Source organism: Lonchura striata, chromosome 8, assembly GCF_050655825.1.
Source record: "Lonchura striata isolate lonStrDom1 chromosome 8, ASM5065582v1, whole genome shotgun sequence".
Taxonomy (NCBI): domain Eukaryota; kingdom Metazoa; phylum Chordata; class Aves; order Passeriformes; family Estrildidae; genus Lonchura; species Lonchura striata.
In genome coordinates, this window is record NC_140710.1 from 32,503,987 (window position 1) to 32,527,621 (window position 23,635).

The 23,635-nt window shown below is 42.2% G+C and overlaps 1 long non-coding RNA gene across 2 annotated transcripts in view; it reads right to left on the reverse strand.

Moving 5' to 3' along the window:
- The window catches only part of LOC146766838 (uncharacterized), a 33,674-nt gene that overhangs the window by 2,363 nt on the left and 7,676 nt on the right, over positions 1–23,635 (reverse strand). The window contains exon 2 of one of the 2 annotated variants that reach the window (XR_014957145.1): positions 1–14,929. This is a non-coding gene — a long non-coding RNA (uncharacterized LOC146766838). The other variant, XR_014957144.1, reaches the window with a different exon arrangement.

The window sequence follows — 23,635 nt, forward strand, 5'->3', positions numbered from 1 at the left end:
CTGATAACTGTGCATAGGTCTGAGGATCTGGAATTGCTGAAATACCCCTGCTGCTGGAGTGCATGAGACAGAAGCCTCTCAGAGTCCTTCAGAGACATAAAGAAATGTAAGGTTTGAATTTAGACCTTTTAAAGAAGCTGAAATATATTAAGCCACATAGATATGAAGTAGAAGTGTAAATTTAAGGAAGTGTAAATGTAAGTTATAGTCTTAAGTAAGTAGAAATATATCTTAAGTGCCTTAAGAGACTGTGTTGGCTAGTAAGGCCCTAAAACTAGTTTAAAGTTCAGTAACTTAGCTCCAGACATAGCAAAAGCATAGCAGAACATTGCTTGTGTTTCTAGATAGAATAGATAGAATTGTTCACATAAACAGATAAAGCTATATGTGTAAATAGATAAAATTATATGCGTAAAAATCTGGATAATAACTGACACTACTTTCATATTACTTTTGTACCACTTTTGTACATTAGAATTATGCTTAGATTGGTTTAGGAGGTATGTTTTGGAATCATGTTTTTAGCTGATTGGATGTTTCATGAATAAAATGCCCCTGTAATGGAGTGCAAGGAGAATAAAGAACAAGAAGAAGAAGAAAGAAGAAAAATGGCTGTTATTCCTGCTGCTGCTACTTATTCTCCTCCATCATCATCATCATCAAGAAGAAAGAAGCCTGCTGCAGCTGCTCCTTCTCAGAATTCCAGACTCTGTGCCAGGGATTCTATGGCAGGTAGCAGCTGCTGCTGCTGCTGCAGCTTTTGCTCAGGACTTTATGCTAGAAAGCTTTTAGCACAGACTTTATTATCTTGAACTCTTTGTCTTTGAGACTCTGCAAATCTGGAATAACAGCAACTTCTAACTATCCACATATCACTGTTTTTAAATCATAATGTCACAATAGTTGTTTTTAAAAAAGCAGTAAATCTAATTTTTTAAGCCAACCACATAATTTTGAGAAACTAGGTCAGGAGTTTCAACTGACCGCATCCAGCAACAATTTGGGTTTTGAAGGGCTTGCCTAGACACCACAGCACAGGGCACGCTGAAGGAGAGTCCTCTGTGCTGCCAAGAAGCAACATGTAAATCAACCTTCTAAAGAAAAACACCAAGGCTGCTGACCCTCATCAAGAGCTCTGTGGTGCAAAGACTGGAGAGGGCCTCTGAGAGCAGGGCAACTTCAGCAGCAAGGATGATTCACCACTCCAGGAGAAGGGGAAAGCAATGCCATGCAGTAAACAAATGATAGTGCAGGGATCTTACTCCATGGATTTGTGTATTGTGGCTGAAAGATAAAACCAGACTATAAATACAATCAATCTGCTTCTCCACTTGAAATTGCATCTCTCCCTTTGGAAAAGGGGACACTAATGATGGCTTAAAGGGCTGCATAGGTACACATGCATGTGTGTGGAAGGGTTTCTGGAATGAGACTTTCTATTTTGGAAACTTGAACAGAGAAGAAACGTGACCTTTAGAAATAGTTTTAGGATCTTCATGGGTTTGGGTTTTTTTGGTCCAAATTTAACTTACTGTGATTCAAGAGGGAAAAACTAGTCAGAAGCTGGGACAGCATTCCAAATTCAACTTCCTTCAGGTGGCACAGCTAACATATGCCAGGGAGCCACAAGGCTTCCACATCAGTGCAAGATGCACCACAGAGACACACCAGAAACACGGCTGGTGACAGACCTATCTGCCTATCTGCAGCTTAGGGTGTTGATCCATCTGGGAGCAAGAGCTGTATGGGAGGCTGTACCTACAGCAACATTCAGGGGGAAACAGGCATCTCAAGGCTGAGCTTAAATGGAGACCCCTCCAATGGGCAGCAGGTGGGGAGTACAGGAGGGACTGGTCAGGGCAGTGCTCTCAGGGTCCTGACACAAATATGGAGATGTCCTTTTCTGAAAGTTCCTGTGCCTTCCATATGAGCCCATCAGCTCAGACTGTTTCTGAGGGGCTCCACATTTGGATTTGTGTTGAACACCCTCAGCAATTTGCAGCTCAGCACTGAGTTCTCTAGCTGTGCTAATTGGCAATTACCCTGAGTGCCCTGACTGGGAAACGAGGGCTGGCCAGCCCAGGGAAAACAGTCCCACTGTTAACCTATGTAGGAGTTTAAAATGTGAGTCCTTTGGCAATCTTTCATTAAAATAATAATTTAGATCAGAGTTTCCAGCAGCTACAGAGTGCCTATGAGCATCATTTAAAAATGTTCCATTAAAAATATTAAATATTCCATTCAAGATAATCTAGTTGACATAAATTAGTACTTATGTTTCCAAGCCAGGTTTCCCACTTGGGATCTCATGGAATAAGTTACGTTTCTGTGTTACAAATTTAATTAGAGAGCAGCTCTCTGGCTTTTTGGATGGGACCCTGCCTTTGGGCTTCAAGGGGCCATGGTACTATTACAATTTTTACAGGGCTCAAATCAAAAAGTCAGCTGTCCAATATGGAAAAGACATTCGGGAGCAGAGTGGACAGTTTAATGAGCTGGACACCCTTTGCCTTTGTGGGTGTCCAAGGGAAATGGAAATACCAGGACCACAGCAGAGGGGCTGTGCTGGTACCCTCTTGATTTGACTATTGTTTTTAAAGGCCCTTGGAATTACTGGGCTCACTGGGACCAGCCGGAGCTGGCGGGGCTGAGCCTGGGAGGCGAAGGGACACTGGGGGAAGAGCTGGACCAGTGTCCCAGGGCCATCACAGTGGTGGCATGTGCACATCTTGGAGGGTTCCCCGCTCTCAGCAGGCTCTGTATTGCTTCAGGAAGATTCTGTGCTGGGTGTGGCTGCCCTGCCTGGCACCTGCCCAGCCCGAGCATGGCTGTTGGCAAAGCTGAGCTGTCTTCTGTGCTTGGTTCCTGCTGTTTGCTGTCCCTGATACCTGCTGTGGGCTGGGTCCAGGAGTCGGCACACAGCAGGGAGTGCCTGCCAGGCAGGACAGCACTCTTTGGCTGCCTTCAGTGCCATCGGCACACGGAAATGTCATTTTGGTCCCTTGTGCCTCCTGCAGGCTGCTGGCTTTCTGAGCCGGGTCCTTCTGCTTTCAAATCGAGAGATTGGATTGCTTGGCAGCCAGCAGCCCTTCGAGATGAAAATGATGATAAATGTGAAGCATGAATGGGTCACAGTTGAGAGCTGAGGGAGAGATCAGCCGTGATTTCAGGAGCAGAGAGTCACAGAGCTCTGTGTAGGTCAGGGTGAAGTGACATAATTACACAGTCCCACCGGCTGCATTTCTGTGATGCTGTGGAGATTACACTTGTTGCAACAGGCTAAGACCTGTGTGAATGCATAGGTCACTACTGAAAATATACAGAATATTCCAAATAAAGACTCCTGGCTTGACTCTTTTTAGAGGGAAACACAAAGTGCTGCACAGAGGTGGCTTGTAAGAAGGGGTTGGGTGGCTGTCTTTGAGGAAATATGAGAGCCCACAATTTTTCTGAACTGTGATGTTCTGAAACACAAACATATTTGTAAACAGTTTTTCCTTTTGTATGTTTCCTTACAAAAACAAAAGCCCCACTGTGGTCTGGAACAAGCAGCCTTTGCACACTGAAAGGTTTCTTGGTACCTACACCTCACATGCAAGAACTTTAGCAAATCTTTCTCTCTTCTTTTTTTTTTTTTTTTGGTCAAGGCTGCTATCTTTGGGAGAACCTCCTGAAAGGGCCTTTCACCTTCCTTTCCTTTCCATGTCTGGAATAGGAAGAAATAAATTTCTTTATCAGCTCTATTGAACACCATGGTTAATCTCTTTCAGTAATTTCATTCCTGTGAGAAAACCAAACATTTATCAGGGCAACAAACTAATGACAATGCCTAGTATCGAAAGGAGCAGCAAGAAGCAGCTACATGATTTGCAGCCCACATCCTGGCTAATGCACCTGTTCTGCAACATGCCTGCTGTATTTAACCCAGACTATTACATAAAGCCTACTTGAGCAAAGTCTATTTTTTATGATGTTCATCAAGGATTTTGAGCACAGTGTTGGATCTGGTGCCAAATAACCCCAGAGCAGCATGGAACTCCTGCTCTATGCAGAGTTAAGAGTCTGCTGAGGGAAAACCAGCTCAGCATTGCCCAGCTGACCACCAGTGGGATATCCCTGTATCCAGGGTTAACCAGAGCCCTTCTCCAGCCTCCTTTGAGCAAGGGCCTGGACATCTCTGGTTCATTCCCATGGCCTCACTCTGTGATAGAGATAGGGAAACCAAATCATTGATTGTTAGTTAAGGGATATATGATATAATTGGAAATATTAAATACAGGTCCTCAGCTTTGTGTGGGGCAATTAGACCAATCTAGAGCATCCAGAAAATCTCAATTAATGCAGTATAACCGAAACAGCAAAGCAGGAATTATACCCATAATCAGATTGTAATAGCCAACTCCTAAAGATAGCACCTAGAAACCCCAGAGGATGGTGAGTCTCTCTGAAACACCCCTGCAGCAATCACTGGTACACTTTTTAGAACAGGAGTATGACTCCACTGCAGCAGCCTAGCCTAATTACAGGAGTACTGGGACTGAAGAGGAGCACCCCTGGCACAGGAAATGGCTTTCCTAGGGAAGACAGAGCATTCCCACCAAGCCAGCACATGGTTGGCATCATGGTCAAAACAGGACATTGCAGAGGATGGCTGGCCACTAGTGAGGGGAACAGCCTGCAAAGTATTTGCTTCAGCCCCATGAATCACCATTGAATGAAGGCTTCAGGGTCAGGCTCAGGATGAGAGTCATCCCTTGTTTCCACATGAACAGGTAGAATTAGCACGGACTTGGAGAGGAGTCCCCAACGAACATGTTTTCTGCTAGGAAATAGTAAGTGACTAATGATGATGGCAGTCAACAAGTTAGGAAATAATGACCAAACACAGCAGTAGCTCTTCTGAATAAGCACAGGATAGTGGAGTATTGCCCTGCAGCTGCCCAGGGGTAGGGCTGGGCTCAGGCAGGTGCTGCTCATGACAACCAGAGGGCCAGGAATCAATGCTACCAGAAACAAGAAAACATGAGGGGAACAAAGTACTATTTACAAGCAAAGAACATATCAGCTGCAGGTTTTTCATGGGGTCTCAGTGCCACGGACAACAGAGGAGAGTGGAAGAACTGTCACTAAGGAAGCGTGGGTGTAGCTGACAGCAGAGTGCCAGCAGATAGGAAATATCTGCTTCACATCAAGGGGAACTTACAGTCCACAAGGGTAGAAATAATGCAACTGCTTTGCTTCTTTGCTGACAACAAAGCATAGCTTGTGCCTGTGGGGCTTAATACAGCCTGAATTACTTTTTCTGGGGACAAGTCACTTGCAGTACTGACATAACCACAAAAGAATACACAGGGTTATTTTAACAACAGTTTATCCCAGCCACACTGGGGCAGCTTTTTTAAATCTCAATATGATGTTAACATGTGTATCAAAGGACCTGGAGTTACTTCTGGCTGGGTCACCAGCTGGGTGACAGCTGCTTGACAGGTCACATCCTCCCCAGTACCACCACCCCAAGGGACTGAGGGGGCACAGGATATGCCTGTCTGGGACAGCATCAGCATTCTTCAGGGAGCTTTCCATTGGGTGCTGCTAGCCTCATGGATTCAGGGAATTCTGCTCAGACAGACGAAGGATATGTCCCTTGTTACGCTGTGGTCTGACGCAGCTGCTTTCTAAAGAAGTGGGATGGTCACACTGTCACACCCCTGCTCCCTGCCTGTCCCACACTGCCCTTGCATCTGATTTAGCAGCTGTGCAGCTGCTGTGGAGCTGGATGAGCAAGCTGGTTGGGCAGGAAATTGTTCATTTTTTTGGTGGATTCATTTTCCACAGAATCAGATCACTGATCCAACTTAGCCTGCAGCCACCCAGGTGCTAAACAAGGGTGACAGGGAAGAGAGGGACACATTGGTGAGACATGACCTGAAATACAGGAAGGTGTGGCTGACTGACGTTGAGGTTCAAGTCCCTTGTCACCTCTTTGTCATACTTTTCTCTTTAAACTCCACCTCCACTTTGCTTTGGTGCATCTTCACAAGGAATGTCATCCATCTGGAAATAGTATTCTGGATTTTCTGCCCCTCCTTCCTTGTTAACCCAGGGAGACTGGTCACAGCACCTCAGGAGATATTTACAGACCGTGGGAGCAGCTGAAATGGATGATATCACCAGCAAAACTGTGAATGTGGTGATGTGCAGGGAGGCTGAGCTCCAGGACAGTTTAGATGAATGGAGATAAGAGATCTCTGAATGCTGCTCTTAGAATATAAGGTTTATTAGGGATGGTGAAAGGTCTTGCTTGGAGCTGCCAGACGCAGCACGTGGCAAGGCCTGAGGGGATGGGGGAGGGGAGAGACAAGAGAATGCTCTAGGAGACGGTGGAAGTTCCAAGAAGGGGGGAGTTCCAAGAGAATGGAAGTTCCAAGAGAGCGTCTGGCCCCTCAGAGACCCCTTATCAGGGGCCTTCAAGGTGGGCTGGAACAAGACTTAGGCCAATGGGGTCACAGACACCTGATGTTTCAGGGACGGGTTACAGGTGTGGGAAGAACCATACATTGGGGGTGAGATTGAACAGTCCATTTGACTTTTGGAACTATCTGTAGGTAAGGGCATTGTTCAACCCGTAGGGGGGATTGTTTTCATCCTGGCTGTACTATTGTAAATCTTTTTCCAGGCAATCATATTTATTCATCCTCCCCAACAGTGATGGCCAAACAGAAAAGGGACAGCTTGGGTCATTCGTTAAGAAAGAGAAGGGCTGGTTAGCTGGTTTAACATCCAATAAATAATTTCATGTTACAGATCACCTGAGCACCTACTGATGCTTAACAGCCTGGTCAGGAGGTACAAGGTTCAATTGTGGCCTGGAAATAATTTTAGTACATTTGTAACGTGACCTGATCTGAGTCACTGGTGTAATTCAAACAGGCAAGAGTGTCAATGGACAAAGCTGCTCAGAACATCACCATCCTTTTCCAAAAGCAGCCTACCTGCTTCCAAACAGAGCTGGAAAAGCACTGATGGAAATTCATATCTTCCAGCAGTACATATTCATTTATTTAGTGGCTTTCTGATGACGAGCAGTTTCCAGAAGAAATAAAACTCATGCTTTTATGGAATAGGATACACTGCCTACATTGTATTGATTTTTGTAAGGAAAATATCAGACTACAAATCTGCTGCCAGGAGACTGTTTTAAGTGATTAAAGTAGCTAACTTTTTTTTCCTGCTTTTACCAAGTAGTGATACCTTCCCAAACTAGTTAGAGTCATACTGATCTACTCAAGGATCCAGTGTATTTGAGATGAGAGTTAGTTCTAACTTACTGTGCTGCTGCATCTTTCTTCCTGCAGAGTTTATAACTATTCTACCCCTCTCAGGCACTGCTCATAACACAGAAAGTGGTTTACTGGCAGCAGGCACAGCTCAGCAGCAGCAGCTGAAGCTGATATTATTATTGACTGTAGTTATTGGTTACATTTTGACTGGGGCCAAATGGTTCTAATTGAAGCAAGGACTTTAACTGCTTTTGCTTGAACAGCTTCAACTTGCACCTAAACTTGTTCAAGTTTAAAGGAAATTTTATTTACAACACGTGTCTTGTTAAACAACCAATATTTTCTACTTTAGTCTCTCCCAAAGAGGCAAGGATGCATTACTTGAGAATGGGGATGAAGCAAGGCAGTGCTGTGATTGATCCCTGATACAGTTTCAGGAATGCCAAAGGACTTGGATAAACTGGCAGATCTGATTATTTCCCATTCCCAGAGCTGAAGACTGACGATAATAATTTCTACTCTTGCAATCTTTCCCAGCTACTGTTTCTATTTATTGCCATAGCTGCAGTATTACAAAACTCAGGGAATCCTTTTCACCCACGTTTTCCCCTTAGCAGGAGTAAATGAAGTCAGCAATATCAGCTATCTTTTTCCCTCCATCATCCTTTCATGAAGAAAGAGCCCAATCTGTCCTTGGTCACTAAGAGCTGGATCTGACATACAGAAAATAACTGTGAGATCTTGGAGACAGGTTTTTGGCTTGAAATGTCTTTGAAATGTAACTTTTCCGTATCACCAAATGATGGCAGTTGCTAATGGACAAATCTTGATCTGCAGCACAGCTTTCCTTCCATTAACCTCAGCAGGCGCTACCTTCCTCCAAGGGAGAGCATCTGGTGTTTTCCAAAATAGATTCCCACACAGGCAGCATTTACATTTCCCAATTAACCTTTCACAAGAAGTCAGGTTTTGTCTGAAACTGGTTTAGGAAGCTCAGCTAATATCACTTCAGTCACATCACACCTGCAGTAATGCCCACTTACTTTCTTCCAGGGTGAGGATCAAGCGCTCCAAGACCTACAGCTCTTCTGGAAAGTCTCAGATACAAAACTTTCCTTCATTTGTCATAAAACCATAGAATGGTTTAGGCTGAGACCTTAAAGACCATCTCATTCTCACTGCCTGCCATGGGCAGGTATACCTTCCACTGTCCCAGGCTGCTCCAAACCCAGTTCAACCTGGCCTTGAACACTTCCACGTATCCAGGGGCAGCCACAGCTTCTCTAGACACCCTGTGCCAGGGCCTCCCCTTCCTCACACTAATATCTAATCGAAACCTATTTTCTTTCAGTTTAAAGCCATTTTCCCTTGTCACTAGATGCCCTCATAAAAAGTCTCTAACACAAAAGCCTAACAGGTACAGCTTTTGATTTAGGCCCAAAATAAAGCATAGTGAGTTACATTACAAGGTACTGAAGCACTCTGGAGGTGGTTTAAAGCATTTTTCTTTCTGACAGGTGTTAGATAATAAATCCAAGTTATTAATTTATAACTAGGTCTGGTGCCAAGGGAAATCATTACACTCATTTCAGTGACTGACCATATATATCTACCTATCAGCTAGTGCTTGGAGAGGAGTTACAATCTGTAAAGACTGTGTTTAAAATACAAGTGCTCATTAATATTAAAATAAAACATATATGAGGTAGCAACTCTTTTGAATAAATAGATATGTCCCTCAAGTTTAGCCTTTCAGAAAAGCCTGAAATGCAAATCAAGGAATCAGCCACAGAAGCATTAATTCCATCTTTTCTCATTGCTCCATTTGAGCATCTGTACAGGGATTTCATAAGCATGAAGGTAAACACATTGAAGAAAGAGTTATATTTATTTATTTAGAAAATTAAAGCTGTAAAGACAAAAAAAGTTTGAAGCAATGCAATACTGGGTGTTAGGAAAGGCTCAACAAGGGGCATAAGAAACAAAATAAATTTAAATGCATACATTACACTTATGCTTACAATACTTTTATATTCAAGACTAACCAGCACTGTTTTAGGAAAAAATGTATTACCCTGGACATAGAAGGGAAGGTTTTGTTCTGCAACATTAAGCACAACTAAGTTGTTGTACTAAGATCTGGGCCATTAATTTTGCGCTAATTTAGCATATGTGCAAACTCAAAGTTGTCACTTAAAACTTCACTTCTTGGAGAAAAGCTTGCCATGTTTTCACAGCCAGTGTGGTGTAATGATGAGTAGCCCTGGCAGAAAAGGCACCTTTCTTCCAGTCCTGGAGCAGCCTCAGATTATCCAAAACCTTTTTTCTTTACTCTACCTGCTGTTACCAGCCAACATCAGCTTTCCAGCTCTACAGATCTGTGGGCTTTCCTCCAGAAAGGTACTTGTGCCTGAAAAATGGTGACCACATTTAATAATTAAAGCCTGGGGAAAAGGTGAGTGACACAAAGATCTTTCAGCTTCCTGGGTACCCAGTCATCTGCATGGGCATGTGGGAAATGGAAATTAGAAACCTCATTCTGGGGACAAATACAAATACATAAGAAAATACACCCTGGCTTTTATTTGACTCTGCCCTACAACAAGGCTGGCACACTTTTGTTACAAAAAGAGAAGTTACTGATGTATCTTTCTTGCTTCTCAAACTAAAACGAGGCCTTTTAAACAGAGTATAGGATTTTGCTAAAAAGACATGTTTGGTATAAAGACTGGCATTTATAAACATCAGCATAACAGAATTTTCTATCCAAAATATCCTCTCAGTCCATTAGTCTTGGAAAATATGAAGCAATTCAAAGGTTACAGTGATTACTTGATTTACTGGGAAAAAAAAGGGCTCTTATTCTTTCTGCAGTTCCACTATTTTTTTTCATCAGAGAATTTGCTGGAATAGTTAATGTGAAATAAAATAAGCCAGAGTATTCAGCCCAGGATAGAAATATTCAGGTGCTGTCATTTCCTTACTTAGGGAAATTTCCCATTCAGGGAAATACTTTAAACTAAAATGGACTTTCATATAGAGTAAGGTTCCAAGAACACAGACATTCAGGAATCACTTTAAATCTTGGACAAACCCGAGCTAACTCTAAAGTAATTTCCTAACACTATTATTTTATGCCATACGTTACTGGGATGAGGTGGAAAATAGAGAGATGCGCGAAATGCCCAGGAGACATTAGAACAGGTTTCAAAAGAAATTTTAGTTTCCCTGTGCTTCTGCTGCCTTCAGCAGCCAGCACTTAAGAGAAATCCCATTACCACAGTGGACAACTTTAGAGATTTGTTTCCCACAGAAAGGCCCATGGGAACAGGAAGAAAAGCAGAAAACCCCAAATTGTGAAATCAGACTGGTGTTCATCTCCATACTTCTTTGGAAGCTGGTAGAGGGTCTGTCCTCAAGAGGGCTTTAACACCTTGTACCCCAACAGCCAGTTTTGATAGGGTTTGATATTTTAAGCCAAGAAAAAAGGTGGCAGAGGGGCCTGTTTATAATTTTGCAAATAGTGCAAAGGAGTTAAAAAAAATTAACCAAACAAACCCTCCCTGCTTCACACAATGCAGGAAGTGTCTGGCACCCAACTGCATCTGCTGGGAGGCAGATCTAAAGCAAACAAGAGGGAACATGCCCTTGCACATTCTGTAATTACACTCTGGATCATCCAGATGCCAAAAGTATCAAAAGCTTTAAGATATGACTGGCTACATTAAAAAAAAAAAAAAAAAAAGAGAAAGAAAAAAGAATTAGGATGAGTGATTACTAGAGCTGATGGCCTGCTTGTAACAAATCTCCAAGCAGTAGTTTGCTGCTACAGCACAAAGAGAGAGGGATCATCTTGTCTTTGCTCCCTTCAGTTATGCTGAGGAATACAAGGAGCAGAGATCTGTGCCACTGTGCAGAGCCCCCCTAAGAGTTACAGGGATCAGCTGACATGTGGATCTAGGGACGGCTTAAAGCAAAGTTGAAAAGCTTCTCAAGACTTTTTCTGAGCTTGTAACCAGGACATAAGAGCTTCATATTTTCTATATCACCCCTGTACACTCATAAGCATACACAGCTGGTGGTCCCAGCTGCTGAATTCTGCAAGGAAGGGGCAAAAATGCAGCCATCTGCAAAGGGTAAAAAAATCAGTGTGATTAAAAGCTCACTTTCTGAATTATCACTGCAGGAGTCCAGGATGAGCTTATCACAGACAAGGACATGCAATCTAACATGAAAGTACTTGCCTAGCTTTATGTCAGGGATGTGTTTCTATATCATGACAATGTTGCTTGCACAGCCAGGGCTTGAAGAGCACAGCACAAGGCACTTTAAAAAGAGGCAAACCCAGCACTACGCCGCAAAAAAGCAGTCTGACAATCATGCACTATTGTCAGTGACTGGAATGCAGTCCCACAGCAGCATAGCTGGGGACTTCCCATCTATATTTAGGATGTTGCAATGCTACCCTTTCTCCCACACGTCCTCACCCCCATCAGAATGCCTGCTCTGGCATTTCTGGCACAGAAAGGGAGAAGGCTCTTGCATCTCTTTCCATGGAGGTGTCGCAAGTATCAGCATTTGGTTGGTGTGCAAACACATGGCAGAGCTTGGTGCTGTCAATCACTTCCACCTACTTATATGGTTGAGAGAAAGGTTAAGGAGTGACTCAGAGCTGTCACACACTTGCATGCACATGGTGTTAACCTGGGACCACCGTTCCCACGGGAGCTATTTGCAGTGTTCCCGCAGCCTGACCCAGTGGATGGGCTCTGATAACCCCTCACTCTGACAGCCACACCAGGGTGGTTAACAAGTGCTTACACTTTACCTGGAAGTTCCCCCAAGCATGAAGGGATTATTTACACTGTGGTACCTGTGCACATTCCCACACTTCCAGCCTACAGGAGAAGGGACTCACATCCCGTCCCCATCATCACACACTGTAGAGATGTGCACCCTTCACTGCTCACACATCATTCTGCACAAAACCAAAAGGAATGTTTGGTTTAAAAATAAAAACCTGATGCTCCCTGCTTGTTTGATTTGATGTTCACATTAACTAGCCCAAAAAGTGGAGGTGCAGTCTTTTTTTCTCCCTCTGTCTATTTAAGGCTTACTCAAACAATTGTCAGACAGCACAAGGCTTTTTTTTTTAGTGAAACCTTATTTACTCCCAGCACTCCTACACACACTGATCATTATGCCACTTCTTAATACATTCCATATCAGTCAGTGCTGCACCCCAGGATACACATATCGACATTTGCCTTTCCCTTTTGATTCACTGGGAGATGTCATTGTACACAGCTGTGGTGTTAGTGTGGTGGCAGTGACAAATGCTCATGACACAGCTTCCTGAGCAGAGCAGTAAAAGCAGAGCAGTGAGGAAATAACTCTGCTGTTACCAGAGCAGTGGCAGAAAACAAACAGGGCATGATAATTAACTGGCTATTTAGTAATGTTCTGTAGAGAGAATATTAAACAAGGTTTGGGCAAGGAAAATGGAAAGTGAAAATTTAGGATTTAAAACCAGATGTTGATCAAAAGCACATTGCACTTGGGCAGCATTTTTAACTTCTCTGGTATCCTTTCTGCTTTATGGGAGCTATAAGCTATTGGAGCAGTTGTTTAAAATAAAACTAATTCAATTTTCTTTTTAAAACATATCTATAGCGTAGGCTGAAATATGACTTCCAAAAGCACAAAAGACTACAAGGCTAACAGCTTCCACTTTCCTCCCCAAACCAAATCCCCTTTTTCTTATTATTTAAGAGATCTCAGCTTTTTGTTTAGCTTTTTGTTTGCTTGGGGTTTTTTTCTTTTTTTTTTTTTTAATAAATTCTTATTGAGTGTTTAGGACTAAAATAAAATGGTGCAATGCCATTGCCTTTGTCGGGAGCCCCTGTTGCTGCAGCACAGAGGCTATGCTGGAGGGTGATAGAGTCACCACTGTAAAACATTTAAAAACTATTATTTAGACCTTGTTCCAGAGAGCTAGAGCCAGACTTCTGGCAGCATCTTCTTAAAATAGCAACAGTTTTACCAGGGTAATAAATCTAAATACCATGTATGGCCATAACCGCTCAGCTGGGGTGGGATCCTCCTTTGATGTATGAACCTAGTGTCTCAGACTGCAAGAGTCAAATGAAACTGACGAAATACAGGCACATAATGGAAAAACCGACGCACAGACAGCAGAGGGAATGTACGAGCATGGAGCTGTGCACAGACCCAGGAGCAGGCACTTGGATCATTGTTCATTCAACGCCTACTGGAGGGTGAGCACCAGGGGTGAAAGAGCCCCTGGTCTCCATACTCGGGACAGACACATGCCAGCCCTGCCACCAGCAGCGGGGACAGCAGTTCCCAGGGGCTCGAGGGACAGGAGGACCACACACTGCGATGATGGCAAAGGAGTGATTGCTCAATTAGCACAGAAACAAAACAGGTTTGCTGCGTTTGTCACCTTTCCAGGGAATGTCGCAAGGCCTGTGCGTCCCTCACAGCAACAACTTGTACCAAATCCAGTACAATCAGCGTGAGGTTCCAACAATTAGGGACCTCACTAGGGATTTGGGGGTTTTTGTTTATAGATTTTTTTCTGTTGTTGGTTCTTTGTGGATATTTATTGGGGTGGTTTTGGTTGTGGGTTTTTTGTGGGATTTTTTTTTTTTTTTTTTTGGTTTGGTTTGGTTTGGGGTATTTTTTTGTGTGTGCAATTCTAAATGTTTTTAGGGCCTGAAGGTTTTCAGGGTTTTTGGAGTGTTGGTTTGGGTTTTTTTTTTTTTTTTTTTTTTTTTTTTTTTTTTTTTTTTGTTACCACAAGCCAGATACAAATAGCATTACTCACATTTAGCAGCACATTATTCTGGTGTCCAGAGACTACCTGTGGAGCTGGACAGGGAGATATTACAAATGCTGAGTCAATTCCAGGATAAAGGCAGGTCTTTCCTGAAGTAGTTTTTTCCTACTATCCAGCCCTCACACCTGCATCTGTATAGATACAGGAGCACACAGATGTCAGTGACGTAAATATGTTAGGCCAACATCTCTTTTTCATCACACGTCTTTCTTCCATGTTGATGACAGGGCAATGAAAAATTTGGAGAAAGAAAAAACAAAGTCCAAGCAGAATTTACATAAGAGTCCCTGAAAGAGCACATTTTTAAACAAGCATTGTAGTTTAAACTTAATTGCATCTTTGTAAATGCAAGAAGCAGACAATAAGTAAGCATTATAAGATTATTTATATTTTCTATCTAAACATTTCAAGAGACAGAAAGAGGATCGGGTAGGACTGGGTGCACAAAAAGTTAATGCATAACAACATTGTTTATAAATAAATTCTCTGAGGAATGACACAAACAACTTTTCTAACACAAGGCTTAAATTCTTGACATATTTGCCTTAAACACTTTGAGGAGTTTTGATTATTCTTTCAGAAAAATTGCCAGTGTCACATACAAATCTCTGAGATAGTTTAGCAAAGCACTACAAGAAAGGTCTCCAATGCTAATTTGCTCTTTGCTGCTGGGCTTCACAGAGGAGTTGCTTCATGGATGAATTTCAAAGTGATTGAAATGCTTGATAGCAGCTGAAAGAGCTTGTTCCTGTAGGACATGCAGACAGCTGTGTTGCAAGCCACTGCACTGCAAGATAAAAAGACATTTCCATCACCAGCTATCTCCTACTTGGTAGAAATGCAGGTTTTGTTTTGGGTGCTCTAGCTCTGGCACTGAACTGAAACCACAGAAGGCCTCTGCCTGTGTAAAGTGAATAATTGAGACCCTTTGATCTGTGCAAAGTTTTGCATATTTGCCTTTAAGCATTGGGGTGAACCTTCACCTCCTCCTGCCAGCCAGCCCCAATCACTGACAGAGGCTGCGGCTCCTTTCCTGCATCACTGGAGATAGATTGCCTGTACATGAGAGATTACTGAAAAGTCCAGACCATTCTTGTTTGGGGAGAAAATTAGAAAGTACAAAAGGTGACTGTGGGTTATGTTTCTAGACGTTCTGTGCAACAGCAAAGCTGTACAGAAACTAGAGAATGCACAAGGGCACCAAAAAATACCAGTTCCATGTGGATTTTGTATGTCACCTACCTGTGAATGATCTGCACAGGGATGGGGGTATGAGCTGGCCGCAGCCCTGCTCAAACTAGGACAGCAGCATGCATTTAAAGTGTCTCTGGAAATCAAAGGAGTACTTCAATTTTAGATGGAAGACTAAGCAAAGTTTTACAAGCAACCATAATTCAACCATTTCTTTTGCATGGCCAGTTTTACAGCCATAATTACCCTATTTTGTCACAGATGTACCTGTGTCTTTTACGCATTGATGCAATAACACACAATGCTCTCTACATTCACCAGAAGTTCTTAGGGAGGAAATCCTGACAACTTGTCACTGGCTTTGTGTAACCTGCCCTTCCTTCCTCCTCTGTACAGTGCAGAAAGTGCAGGGGATGTCCTCTGCCCATCAGCTGTACATCTAACAGCACAGATCCCTTCTTACTCATTTCTCCAGATGGTTCAGACTCATTTACACTGTTCGCAAATAGATAAAATTTCATGGCATAAAATAGAAGTTACCTTATCTCTCTCCTGGCCCTATGGCCTCCTCTTTGTGCTTAGTACATAAAGAATAAATATGTGCATTAAATGTAGTATTTTGTCTCTGGTTTTGAAGTCTGCTTCTTTTAGATAAGTAGCTCTGAATGTTTGTACTGGATCCCTTGGAATAATTTGTCTTGCAGTAGGATCAGTAGAGCCTCACTATTGACTTCAAAGGACTTTAAATATAAGCAGTAGAACCTATATTTTGAACCAAATACTTCTTGTTTTTCCAAGAGAAACTATAATTCTTGATACTCTTGCTAGTGCTTTATCCACCCATCATGACTCTTGATACAGTGTTTGACTGGGATTAAAAAGGCTTGGAAAGTGCAGGGGAGGGAATGGAAAAACCCTAGAGCTGCTGGCTTGGGATCTATCTGAAATGCATTGACAGATGCTGATAGCACGTAGGAGCACAGTTGCAACAAAACTGCCACCAAGATGTCTATAAATAAAAAAATACTGAAATTGGCTCTTCCACATCCACCTCATTTCAAAGGAAGCAAATTCTAACCTCATGTTGTCCCATAGAAGAGTAGTTTTTAAGAAGAAAAGACAATCTTTTCTGTAGAAGAAATGCCAGTAACTCCAGAAGCATTATCTACCTATGTTCAGTTTTTCAAGTGTTACACATTTGCAAGGAGAGGTTTGTCCTTCCAGTGCATGCCAGCAGTGTACCATTTGTAACTAGTAAGGTCCAGCTCTGAGTTATAACCCATATGCCACTGAGCATTTGCTGTTTGCCCATTTCTTTCACGTTTGGAAACCCTTTCTGGCCTTGCAGCTGCTCTGAGTAGCTGGAAGAGGACATCATCCACACAGAGTCTGTATAAATTTATACCTTCCTGTGTCTCTGTTTTTCCAACCTGCATGCGCATCTCCTGGGTACTGGTGCAAGATGCTTCTCACCAAACACAAGCATCTCTGCCCAAATACAAAGTCTCTTCCTGACTGGAGGTCATACTGTTGTACAGCAGTGAGAGCCTCCATAGTGCCAGGGCTGATTTACTACTGGCTGGAGATTCTGACCAGATAACATTATTTGTGTTGGTAGGTGTCAAGATTAGGGCAAGGCACTGAAAAAGGAACACAGTGTTCTGCTCGTGTTTATGTTTCTTGCTCTAGTTCCCTCAGAGACTAACATTTACTTCCCCTGTCAGACAAGGGACACTCAGTTTCAGGTCATTTATACCTGTCTTTTGCACTTCAGGAGTTGTTGTATGAACTTTAAGTCTGATGGAAAACTGAAGTATAAGTGTAGCAATGTGTAATACACATATTTACATCCAAGTAGATGTTTGTGAGTGGCTTCTGTCAGAATTTAGGATCTCAAGCAATTAGCAGAACATTAGGAAAAGCTATAGTGACTCAGTGGCATTATTACACTTTGCTAGACCTAAGTGCTCCCCTTCTGGAATTTTTGAGTGACTCATAAGAGAAATCTGGCACCCTCTGGCAAAGGGACACTCACACTTCACAAGAGAGGGTAGCCTTTAGGTCTGTACTGCAGAGCCCCAGCTTTCCAAGAACACCCCTAAAATGGACTCTGCCAGGACCAGCAGCATTGCAGACACCTGCAAGTATTGGTGTTACCAATATTGAGAACGGGACATGCCTTGGGTCGTCTGGTCCCTGCTGCTGGACCACATAGCAGCAACTGTGGTGTTTCACCCCAGAGACACTTTTGACTAGGTGGATGTTTCAGCTGGGCACATGGAGACAAGTCAAGGAATGCCAGGGATGGAGCTTCCTCTCATAGAGGGTCCGCTCCCTCAGGTTTCCCTCTGCTGGAGAAGCTTTTAAGGTGATAGTGAAGGAAAGGAATTGGTTTTGTTGGAGGGTTTTAATCCAGATCTTTTATTCTGGCCCTCAGGCCTCTGAATCTAGTCACAGCTCCACCAGAACACTTGGACCAGACCATGTGGTCCGCCTCTCTTTTACCTGGTTGGGGGACTGGGGGGGTAGGTGGGAAGGGATAGGGAGCCCAGCAACCAGGTACGGGAGAGGAGGTCTCAGGGGACAAGGGACACTTGGATTGTCCAATACCCCATCCCCCCCCCCCCCCACCCCCCTGCCCTGGGGTATAGGGCATCTTTTGAATCTGCCCAATCACTCAACGCACTTCTGGAATGCCAGGAGTGACAGAGAGTGCTAGCAGGAGTGAGGGTGGGGTAAGGAGAAGTGACACACCTGGGAGGACACCTTCAGGGGAGGAACTAGGGTTCGGGGGTAAACCATGAAGGCACACCACAACATGCAAGGGTGAAGCAGGAGGAGATCTGCAGAGAAAAGTCTGCAAAACAAGACTTCTACTTAAGGCCAGGGCTGGGACAGCATCTGCTGCATGTGCTGTTGGCTGTGAAGCACCAAGCAACAAAAGCCCCAACACCAATGCATCGACTGTGGTGCGCACACCACCTGCATGCAGGACACAAACCAAGCAACAGGCTCAGGCTGCTGCCACATATAGAAAACAGACCTACTCAGTCAGAGGCTGACATTTTTACAGAGCTGCTTTCCAGAGCCCAGGAGTGCTCCAAGTGTGGAATAGTTTCCACTGTTTCACTTTTCACACACACTCAGTTTTCCAAGCCATTCACCTTTGGCAAAAGATTCATGCCTGGCCCCTGATAGAAGGCCAGTTTGTTTTGCAACATGAACTAAACTCCTTCATTTGTTAAATATCTGGGGCAGCAAATGAATTTGCTTTCACATCACAGGGTTCTTTATTTCATCATTGTCACTAAATTTGTATATACATTTCCTTTTAAAATGTATAGTTTATTTTTAAAAGAGAGTTTGGCAGACTGATAAACAGAAATATCCCCTAATAATTCAAATATGTCAATTGGAAATTATTGCTACATAGACCTTTTTTTTTATTATTATTTTTTATTTAGCAAAACCTATTTTGGTCCTGTACTTTTTGTGCCATTGTCAGATTTTTTACATGTGCAAAGTGACATTTGCATAATTTCCATGAGGGAAACTGAAACCTTTCAGGGAAATGCAAAGTCCAGGAAGAGAAAAGTTTTCATACAGGGGAAAAAGAGACAGAAGTGCCAAGGTTAACCAGGTAAGTGCTTTCGACTGTGCCCCACAGGGCTTTCTCCCTGCTCTGGCTGATTCATCCTAACACAGACTCTCAGAACCTTACAGTTGCACCAAACTGGTGTGTTTTGGACAAGTTCCTGTTAAGGACACTTCCCTGTGTGACCATCCAGGAGCTACTCTGGCAGTCAGGCCTGCACCACCTGAGCTGGGATCAAGGTCCCTTCCCAGATCCAGAAAAAAAGATTTATTATATTTTATAATTAATTAGAAAGATAAATTAGCCCTGTTACAGCTCAGAACTTGCTCAAGGATGGGGCAGGACTGCCCAGCCAAGAGCAAGCAGAGGAAAAGGCATAGGAAGGAAGAGGAAGGGCAGAGATGAGGAAGAGGCAGCAAAGCAGGCTGTTGCAATGCCTAGATGGTAAACAAAGTTGAACACCTCAAAAATTTCATCCTGGCCATCAAGGAAGATGAAGAATAACAAGGAAATATAAAAAACAGTCAGACTTAGTGGAATGACAACAGTAATCTTTAAAACCTCAAGTGTACAATGAAATGATTCTGTATCATAAGTTAGCATGCTAGCAAATGGAAACAGAAAATAATCTGAGAGACAGTATCAACTTTAAACCACACTGGAGCAATCTTCTACTTCCAACTTTCTTCTGTTTCTGTGATTACACTTCACTAACTCCGATAATTTATTGCATGGCCTCTACAAATGTTGTGCACGTTTGATCATTTTGTCATTCTGCTTCCATTTCCCACAGAGACCCCATTTACTGGTCTTACCAAACCTCCTTCTCTTGGAGTCATTAGTATTTAAACAATGACTGCAATGGCAATGACATTTCAGTGAGAGGCACCACCACTATTCAGTATTTCCAGCTGTCCCAGTTACATACAAATGCAAAGCCAGGAGCAATAAAAATAAAGTGGTTGGATATTTTAAAAACAGTACCTTCATATATGCAACCTGTACCTCAACTTCCACTCATCTAAAGTCAAACTCTTACATGGCCAAGTTACACAACATGTGCAATAGCTCAGAAATCTAGAGCTGGAGAAAGATCAGGAGCCAGAAGGATGCTAGGAAAGAAGTTTAGGACAATATTTCTCTAAAATTATCAGCAAAGTTGTTGAATTGTAGTTTATTTTACAGGTAAAAGTCATATGGAAATGTAGAACACAACAGGAAACTTTCATCTTGGGACTGTAAAAAGCATTCATGGAAATAAAATAATTCTGACAATATAGATCAGAAAATGATCTTCATTACATCAGGGAAAAATGCTAAAGAAATTAACCCTGATGACACAAAAAGTCAAGCTCAGAGTTTAGAGCTGAATCTTTAATCTCTAGCACTCACCTGGCTATTGCCTGCTGTCCTTTTTCCATATTTCTCAGAACACCAGAAATATTCAACATTACTATTTTGACCACTCTTTCCTTACACCGTTCCTTACGTTCTTCACCACAACATAGATGAGAAATGTGACTGAAGGCTAAAATACTTCAATTTCAAAATAAACCTCAATATTTTTGACTCTTATTTCTATACCTTTTTGCTTCCTCATTAGTGAAACTTATTTTTTCTTTTTTTTTCCTCTTTTAGCCTCAAATGAATCTCAAACACAGCACAACACTATGTTAGTGTAGGAAAATGCTCTTACAGCCTTCATAGGGACAGAGTCACTTCACATTTCTTACACCACTGTACAGTCTTCATTTACTTTTCATAGTTATTAGAGATACGTTGTGCAGCTACAGAGCAAACCTCATTTATTTTGTGTCTTAGAAGGAATTATGCTTTTTCCACTATCACATTTCAAATTAATTCCCCATATGTACCTCCATCTCTTTATCTTTTGGTACAGGACAAAGACTTCAATCTCCTCAGTAATCTAGTTTTATTAAAAATAAAAAGCAATAGTGAAAAAAGTGACAGAGAACAAGAAAAAATACACAAACCTACAGCTGGGCTAACACTTTGACAGTCACAGTAGAATGGCACTAGCACCACCAACTAAAATGAAAGGATATTGCACATTTCAGTCTCCCAGCTCTGACAGCTGGCAAGACTTTGGAAAAAGAGTTTTACTTCTCCAGAAAATCCATGACTAAACAAAATGCTGAATGTTTGCCTTCTTGTTTACAACATTAGGTCTTTTAAAAGAACACCCCTTTCCCTACAAACAAGGAACTCAAGCAGCTATAATAATATTATGTATATAGAACATTAATATTTTAAAATTGGGTTAAAAAAGTCTGGCTTGCAGTGCTTAATGGAAGATGGAAAATAACACAGTCAACAGAGAAACATTATACTGCACAAGATAAATGTTCTAATCTATTCTTAACTCACGTTTATCAATAATCCCCATAGCTGGCTTCTGGCCATCCCAGATGAATAATTTAGAGCCAGGAAAAAACAGAGACCTGGACAGACATTGTCCACATCTGTAACTCATCTGCCTTGCTATAATAAGTTATTCACCTGTTAAAATCCAATTTCCTACTATATAGTTAAATATGCTTAAAGGTTGTACAGCTAAAAATAGCACTGCCTGAAGTATTTTCTATACTGTAGAATACATAAATTATCCTTGTCAGTATGTTACTTTAAAAAGGCATTGGGTTGTATTTCTAGAAGAAGGCATTTCAAAGATGTCAGGGCTTGCATTTTCATCAAATAGCTTTGCAGCATATATAAAATTGTGTAGGTAAAAACTCTAAAGATATTTTACTATTACCACTAAATTGGCAAAAAAGATACTAGGCTTCTCATAGGGAATGGTAACACATGCCTAAAACTAGTGAAATTATGACATTTTGGCTTTGGGCTTTTTTATTTCCTTAAAGGATTTTTTTATTTAAGTGCTCTATGGCTGAACCAACTTCAACCTGTAAATTTTCTTTCTGCAAGGCCACTGCCCCTTCTTTTTGGAAAAATCTCCTCTTTGAGCCCCCTTGAGCCCATGAATAAAACGATTTGCAAAGCTCTACATGTGCATCACAGCCTTTGCGTTGCTGTTGCTACAGCCCCAGTAGGGCATTTTGGAATATTTATTGTTTGCCATTATATACAAGGTGGAAAAAAATGTTTTTTGGCTCTTGGGATCCTGATATGACTTTCACTGGCCTAAAAGTGACAAAGGTTTCAATCTGAATTATGGATCTGGAAAGCCGTGATATGAGAAGATAACACACTGAAAACTCTACAGCCTCTGTCTCCAGTGGTCAGGACATCATCCCTTCAGTGTCACTCAGTAAGGCTTCACTAGGAATGAATGAAGATGTCTGCATACAAGTAATTGTCTTGCAGCTTCTTCTCCTAAAGAAAATGCAGCAGAAAAGACAATTTGTTGCAGAATGCCAGTTCCATTAAATACGAAGCATGCAGGTAGTAAATTTTTGCCCATAAACCAAGTTATCCAAGGGTCAAGAAAACTATGGAAAATTGTAGTTTTAGTGTCAACACTATGCCAAGTATTGTCAGAAATAGACAAGATTTCTGCTCCAACCAAGCAGATGGAAACTATTCCCTTGTTCAGAAATAAAGCAGAGTGGCACTGTTGAGGCAGTACAGGAATGAAGAGACTCTGCTCAGAAGGCTGCTGAGAGGAAAACTCTCATTTATTTCAAAATGCATCACCCTTTATACAGAGCTTTGTCTAGGCCAACTCCATTGGTCACGAAGTGAAAACAACTCACATCATTGGTGCAGAGTGCATAACACACAATGGTAGAACTTAACAATGTGAACACCAAGGAGATAAAAGATTATTAACATCTTTCTCCAACTCTTTCCCAGTTTCTACCTGGTTAGAAACTCTCCATTTCTCTCTTTGACTGAATCTGAGACTGACAGCAGAGCTCCCACCCAGACCCTGGCCACATAATCACATCTCTGTGTGAGCCCAGGCTTTAAACCACCCTCCATACAAAGCAGCTTTCAGGAAGAAAGCCTGATACTGCAGTTATTTTTACTTTTGCTCCTTATTTCTCTTGTCCAAAAATGCAAATGCAAGGATGACTGGTTCCATGAAAAACCAAGAAACTTCCTTTGATAAACAGGATGTTGGGTTTTCTATGGAGTTGCACACACACACCTGTTCACTTTATGGCTGGATAAACATCCTCAGCTTCCCACAGATCCTTTCACACACTGCGCACATCATACATCTTGCTCTGGCCCTATTCCTGGCTGGGCTGCAGTGGGAGCAGCCAGAGTGTTGCTCAGGATGCCCACATAGTCAGCAGGGTACATTAATCACTCCTTATCTTGTTTGAGGAGCTGAGACAGACAAGCATAAAGATGAACACACCAATCCATTCACAAGCATTGCAAAGAAATACTCAAGTTTTCCTTTCAGCAGAGCAAATATAGGGAAGTGAGCTGAGAAAACATGAGGTCAGCTGGCATCCCGGTCTATTGAATGACTTATATTTACTTTTTCTTGCCTTATCTCCTTTGAATAACTTGCATTTGGGATGTAACATACATTCATGTTTATCTTTCCAACTATAGGACCATGACTGGAGTAAGCCTCTACTGGAGTGAAATTCCACTCAAGCCAGTGGTATCAATCAAGCCATGTTCCAACATGTGGGCTGGGTTAGCTTTTATTTTGAATCTTTAGATTACATCCTTAAGCAGGGCTTTAGCTGCACTGAAGTTCAG